Source organism: Gopherus flavomarginatus, chromosome 23 (genome assembly GCF_025201925.1).
Source record: "Gopherus flavomarginatus isolate rGopFla2 chromosome 23, rGopFla2.mat.asm, whole genome shotgun sequence".
NCBI classification, from domain to species: Eukaryota; Metazoa; Chordata; order Testudines; family Testudinidae; genus Gopherus; species Gopherus flavomarginatus.
The window spans coordinates 9247226-9254233 of NC_066639.1; the positions used below are offsets into that span (position 1 = coordinate 9247226).

The window sequence follows — 7008 nt, forward strand, 5'->3', positions numbered from 1 at the left end:
TGTCATGCAATAAAGAAGGCTGTGTGATTTCTTTTTTCAGAGTCTCGTTAACCAGTGTGTGGGATCAGAAGCACAGTTTGTGACTGGTCAGTGAGTTTAACTTCAGTGTTAACCACCAGTTTAGGGAGCATCTGCTCTCCCTTTTTCAACCTGCTCTGACCTTGGCATTTTCAGTGAGGACTGCCCCAGGCACACCAGGTCACACTAAGTACTGAAGATAAATTAATAGAATGTTTTTTATGATCAAGTTGTATGAAATCAACTGAACTCCTTTGTTTTCTTTCATCTGAGCAGGGTTTCTGGATTTCCAACGTGATGTGATCTCCCAGCTGGAACAAGGGGAAGAGCCATGGGTCCCAGAGCTCCGGGGTTCAGAGGAAAGAGGGATCCTGAGATCTCCCCGCACAGATGAGGAAACATTAAACCAACTCAGAATCTGTAAGTGCCTGAAGGAAACATCTGGGATGCCCTAAAAAGCTCTTGGGAAGTCTCTCAGTTCATTATTGTCCATAGCAGGGGTCGCATCTGCAGGGTAAATATAGCTCAAGGCTTCCTATAGATCCTAGCAGACACCGGGCAGTAGCTTTCTCCCTTCCCCCTGCGAAGTTGGATGGGATGTGAAGGCTGAATTGATCCCCTCCTCTCTCCTGTTGTGGGGAGCTGAGTTCCTGATTTTTATTTGACCTCTCTCCAGCACTTGTTTTGGTTTGGCCTTCCCCTTTCCATCCCTGTTTGAGGTTTCTGTCTCTATCACAGCAGGTGATGCAATGACACGTGAGAAAGAGGAGCAGAATTCTCAGCAGGGAAATGTTGAGCAAGTGGATAAACACAGAGCATTATCGCAAAGAATGAAAAGGAATGTGTCCAGCAGTCACTAGCAGGGAAGATCCTGTGAGGTTCAGCACAGACCAGAAAAAGAGCAGGGAAACCAGCCAGGGGAGAAAATGGATGAATTTATTTCCTGTCAGGGAACTCAGAAGGGCCTTAAGGAAACCAGAATACAGCAGGAAATCTGCAGGGAAAAGCAAAAAAATACATGCGCTGAGTGTGGGAAAAACTTCACTTACAGATCACGCCTTTCTCAACATCAGAGAATCCACACAGGGGAGAGGCCCTATGAATGCCATGAGTGTGGAAAACTCTTCATTCAAAGATCAGACCTTATTAGGCATCAGAGAATCCACACAGGGGAGCGGCCCTATGAATGCCGTGAGTGCGGGAAAACCTTCAGTCACAGCTCAAACCTTATTACCCATCAGAGAATCCACACAGGAGCCAGGCCCTATGACTGCCGTGAGTGTGGGAAAACCTTCAATCGCAGCTCAAACCTTATTAGGCATCGGAGAATCCACACAAGCGACAGGCCCAGCGAATGCTGTCAGCCTGCCTGCACAACTCGTAAAGCGGCGAGGGCCACATTACTCTAAAGAAAACAGCTAAGGGCGGAAACCCCCCAGCCCTGCGGAACTCCCTCCCCCCCGGACTTCCCGGCCCGATGGAAACTCCTTGCCCAGCCCTGCAGAAACAAACCCTCCTTCCCCAGCACCGCCCCACCAAAACAGCTGTGGGTCAAAAAGGAAGGTTGGGGGTGGGGTGGTGATACTTGATTTTAAATCAACCAGGGGCTCCCAGCTGAAGAGGTGTCTGGGAGCCCTCAGAGTCAAATTAAAGGGCTTGGTGGCTGGGGGAACCTGGAGCTTTGTGGGGCTGGGGCAGCGATTTAAAGGGCCCAGAGCTGCTGCTGAGAGGAGCCTGAGCCCTTGAAATCCCAGCCCCACTCCATCCCCTGGAGCTATGGCCAGGATTAAAAGGGCCCTGGGCTGCCTGCAGCCGCAGGGATCTCTAAGCCCTTTTGAATCCCAGCAGCGGCTGAGATTTAATGACTCTGGGCTGCCCGTGGTGGCAGAGAAGTGATTGAGGATGTCGCCCTAAACCAGTGGTCCCCAAACATTTCACAGTGTGCCCTCTTATCCATGGCTGTGCCCCCTCAGAAGCCATGGTTGAGAACTGGGGCTGGGAGTGGGGCTCTTGCTTGCTGGGGAGAGGGGTGTGGACATTGGTAAAGGGGTTGATGCCGGGCTGGGAGCCAGAGTCTCAGGCTGAGGGTGGGGTTGGGGAAGAGCTGAGAAAGAGTGCTGCTGAGTAGTGCTCTCTCCCTGCCCTCCATAAGGGCTGGCTCAGGCCCTGCGGTGCCTACCCCTCCATCAGGATGCAATAGGTATGTTCTGCTGCCCTTCACTCATACAGGAAGGAGAATAACATTTCATTCCACTCAATCCTAAAGTGATTTGTAACCCACCACCATCCCAAACTGGTCATTTTGGGCAAGCGGCCCCATCATGCTGCATACCTAGGCAGAGTAGGTGTGTCTATGCAAACACGGTCTGTTCCTTAAGTCTTTCCCCCAGTTCCTCCCTAGATGTTAGTGGGGAGCTCATTCAGCCCCTGCTTACGCTTAGTATTTAAAAACTCCATCATATCCCTATCTCTGCCAGCCTTAAATTTCTCTTCCTGTCCATTTCCTGACAGCTCAGGTGAGGTGACTGAGTGGTTAAGGTGATGGACTGCTAATCCATTGTGCTCTGCACGCATAGGTGTGAATCCCATCCTCATTGGAGGCGTTTGGTCTTCACCCCTCCTTTATAGACAACCGTCTCCCCCTTTGGTACAATAACAGCTCTAGCAGTGTTGCTTCCTACAAACAAAAACCTTCTGAGAAATTCAGAGCCCCTATTGCTTTAAATAAAATGTCTAAATCCCACATTTCTAAAATGTTTTTCTCTAGTCCTGTATTTCTTAGCTTTTCTCTCAAAAGGTAACATCCTCATAATCTCCCCCAAACACCCTGGGACCTGCCCAAATTCTTAAAATACCCCCATCCTGAGCAAGGCCTCAACAGTGAACCAGAGCTAGTGTCTAAGCCAAGCTGTTCTGAAGGAGGCAACTCAAACATTTTCTCTCTGCTTCCCTTGGCAAAGTCTGACTGGGAAAAGAAAATCCCCCAAACTGAAAATTTTCTGCTGAAAAACCAATACTAGTCTGTTTGGGGACGTTGGTTTGAATGTATTATTATTACTCTCTTCTGATTTCTGAATCAGTTTTGTCATCCAGGTGTGTTTCCAGCTGTTGAGTTGTGGGGAGAGAGGCCAAATCATGATGTCTCTACCCCTCTTTCATTGTTCCTTCCAACTTTCTGGAAAGCTCCTTTGCTAGGATGTGAGTCAAGCAGTGCCCAGTGTTGCTGTGTTATCTCAGAGAAGTCTGCATTGTACACGATTCCTGGGATAGTCCTTGGGAGGGTGGATCCCTTTAATGGGCCAGCAGCGAGTCTGGTTCCTCCATTGTCAGACCTGAAAGGCTGGTGGTGGGCATTTCCCAACCTCATAACATATCTCAGTAACACACACAGAGCAAACTTCATAACTTCCCAACCAATGCTACACACACAGTCCAACACAATATTAGTGTTCAACACATCAAGACTTCTGAAATGATACCTCACCAGGCAGACTTTGTACAAATCGTATCATCATTATATGAGAGTGGTGAATATGGGGCTTCCAGGTGCTGCTTTGAGCACAGCGTGCCACACCTGGACTGACATTGCAATGGAGATGTACCCGTAGAGTCCATCTCTCCTGGGACAAAGATGGCAGCATGGCTGGCCTGGGTCATCTGACTTTTGCTCATGGAGCTAACGCTGAGGGGCTAAAAACTGTGGTGCAGATATATGTGTTCATGCTGAAGTCTGGGTTCAGAAACCCTCACCCTCCTGGGGTCTTTGAGGTTGGGCTCAAGCCCATCTGTCTGCACTGTAATGTTATAGTCTTGCAGCCCAAGCCCCATAACCCCGAGTCAGCTGTCCGGGCTTTGAGACATATGCCCTGTGTGTTTTAATCACAGTGTAGACATAACATTAGGATACATCTACAGTGCAATGAAACACCACAGCTGTCCCATGTCAGATTAATCAGGGTCATGTGGCTTGGTCTGTGAAGTTGCATTGTACGTATCTCGGCTCAGGCTCTATACCCTGCTCTAGCAGCCCAGAACGTTGGGAGGGAGTTTAGCGAGTGGAAATGGTAAAACCGCAATGAAGTATTACCCTGGACTCATGGCATTTCTCCATTGGTCTGTCTGCTTTGGGAGAGGGTCATAAACATGTCCTGGTGCAGTCATTATTTCAAAGGGTGGTTTAGGATTTTCATTCTCAAACACGGTGCACAAAGTAGGACTCAATCCTCAGTGTAAATAAACAAGCTACCAACACACCAGGGATTCCAATAACAGCGGCAGGTTTTCTGTGGGCACTGAGATTTTTCAAGGAGTTGGTGGCTCCTTTCTTTCCTCATCCTGGAGTAAACTCAGCTTTTTATTCCATCCTTGATGATTCATGGAATAACAGCAGAAGCCTGAAGAAAGAGGAGAGGGAATATCTCACTGCCAGGGGTGAAGGTGGCCACGTCCCCTCTGTTTGACCATTGCCATTGCAGGAGAGAAGGTTTCATTGGAATTGAATGCCGTGGCTCATACAAGTGACACAGGAAGATTTTACTGTTCATGGATCCGTGCAAAGGAAATTGTGTCTCTGTGTGAAAATGGGGAGGGAAATGAAACACCCACATGGTGGCATCTAAGGCAGAAGGGACTCCTATAGGATTAGAGCAGAATAAATTCTCAAGCAGCATGTTTCTTACTTTTCCCATCTGTCAATTTTAATTATTATCAATGGAAATATTTTGCCATTGGGTTGTGTGTTTACACAGAAATTGACATTTACTAACAAATAAGTAATTCTTCCAAGTCTGCCTAGTCTGCCAGTGCTGAGTTTAGAAGGACAGAGTCACTCTTCCTTGTCCCCATGCCAGGCCTGGGCTCTCCATGCTGCCCACTTTCCACAATGTTGGGATCCATCCCTGATCTCCCCTCAGACCTCTGCCCCCCACCCCCACTTCTGGGATCCCCTCCCCACACTGTCCAAATGCCCTGCTTCTAGGATCCCTCCCGCTTGCCCTTCCTCCCCTCTGAGCAAAAGCTCTGCGCTATTCCCACACTGGGAATTGAATCCCAGGCCACCTGGGTGAAAACCAGGAATCCAGATCATTAGACCACATGGGACAGGGATTGTGCTGTTGGTCTACTAAGCCAACCCCTCATGAGAGAAGCAGCACCACCCAGCAGGGATTGCACACAGGGCTGCATTAACCCTTCAGGTGCTAAGGTTTTCCCTCTATCCATTCCCAGTGCCTGTGATCAGGAAATAGACATCAGGGCTCCCAGGTGCTGCACAGACCATGACTGAGAACAGGACCCCACATTGCACTAGGTGCTGTACAATCCCTGGCCAACACTGGGACACCCAGGGGGTTTCCCTCAATTTCCATGAGCCTCTTCTGCCCAACTTCTTCTGACTCCCTCTGGCTCACCCCCCCTGCAAAAAACCCACCTTTCCAAACAGTCCTCCTTTCCCTGCCCCCTAATTTTGCTTTCACACCCTGGGACTATCTCCTCTCTTCGTCCCTCCTCTCTCCTCGAGGTGAGCAGAGATGGAGGCTACTTCAGCCAGCAGAGTCAGCCCCAGCGACCTGCCCGGGGCAGTGTTTGCAGACACAGGGAGGGAGCAGCTGGGAGTGGGGAGTACTAGGAAGAAGGAGGCAGGAGAACAAAGCCCAGAGCCTGGGGGCGGGGCTCTGGCACTGCCTGGGGCGGGGCAGCTCCTTGGGGCGAGGCTCTGGCACAGGCAATGGGCGGGGCAGCTCCTGGGGGATTGGCTCTAGCACAGGCCGGGGGTGGGGCAGCTCCTGGGGGCCGGGCAGCTCCTGGGGCGGGGCTCTGGCACAGGCAAGGGGTGGGGCAGCTCCTGGGGGTGGGGCTCTGGGGGCTGTGGGATGTTAGGTCAGCTGCTCCCCCCTCCCTGCTCCTGCGGGGGCTGAGTGAGTCCCCTCCCAAACAGCCTCAGGGGCCGGGGTGGGCGGTGGTGTGGGGCCAGCAGCAGCACAGCCCGCCCCGCTTCCCTGGGCTGCCCCGCACCTCTCGGGCTGATGGCTCTGCCATGGCATCCGCGTGAATCACTGCTCCCTGCCCGCCAGGCTCGGCTCCAGCCACAGCAGCATCGGGTGCCCCAGGGAGCCCATCTAGGCTGGGGCAGGGGGCAGTGGAAGGTTAGGGGAAGAGGAAGCTCCAGATAGTGGCAGAAGGGGCGGGGGAGGGGAGAGAAGCCGAGCTGGAGTGGCGGAGGAGAAGCCCCTGACTGGACTGGAGCCACGCTGGGGAGGGGAGGGAGGAGGAGAAGCCCTGGGCCCCTGCAGGAGCTGCAGTTGGGGGAGGGAGGGGGAGAAGCCCCAAGCTGGGGAAGAGGAGGAGAAGCCACGCTGGGTTGGTGTTATATCCTTGAGGGCAGCCAGTTTAGGAAGAAATCACTTGAGGCCAGACAGCAGACAGTTAACAAAACTACCATTTATTTACAGACACAGAGCTCGCCTAAGAGGCTGAAGCTGGCTGGGCTATCCCTAATAATCTAACTCAGTTGCCATAGGAATAAAAGCCATGACAACCAAATACACAACATTTTCCTCCCCCGCTAATAAGAACACCTCCCCTAAATAAAACACACACTAGACTAGAGGCAGCAAAGAATCCAGTGGCACCTTATAGACTAACAGACGTTTTGGAGCATAAACTTTCGTGGATGAATACCCACTTCGTCAGATGCATGTAGTGGAAAGTTCCAGGGGCAGGTATATAGATGCAGGCAAGCTAGAGATAATGAGGCAGTTCAATCAGGGAGGATGAGGCCCTGTTCTAGCAGTTGAGGTGTGAAAACCAAGGGAGGAGAAACTGGTTTTGTAATTGGCAAGCCATTCACAGTCTTTGTTTAATCCTGAGCTGATGGTGTCAAATTTGCAGATGAACTGAAGCTCAGCAGTTTCTCTTTGAAGTCTGGTCCTGAAGTTTTTTTGCTGCAGGATGGCCATCTTAAGGTCTGCTATAGCGTGGCCAGGGAGGTTG

The 7008-nt window shown here is 51.2% G+C and overlaps 1 protein-coding gene across 1 annotated transcript in view; it reads left to right on the forward strand.

Annotated features, from left to right (window-relative positions):
• Positions 1-7008, forward strand: part of LOC127039734 (zinc finger protein 772-like) — a 464874-nt gene that overhangs the window by 79764 nt on the left and 378102 nt on the right. The window lies entirely within an intron of this gene.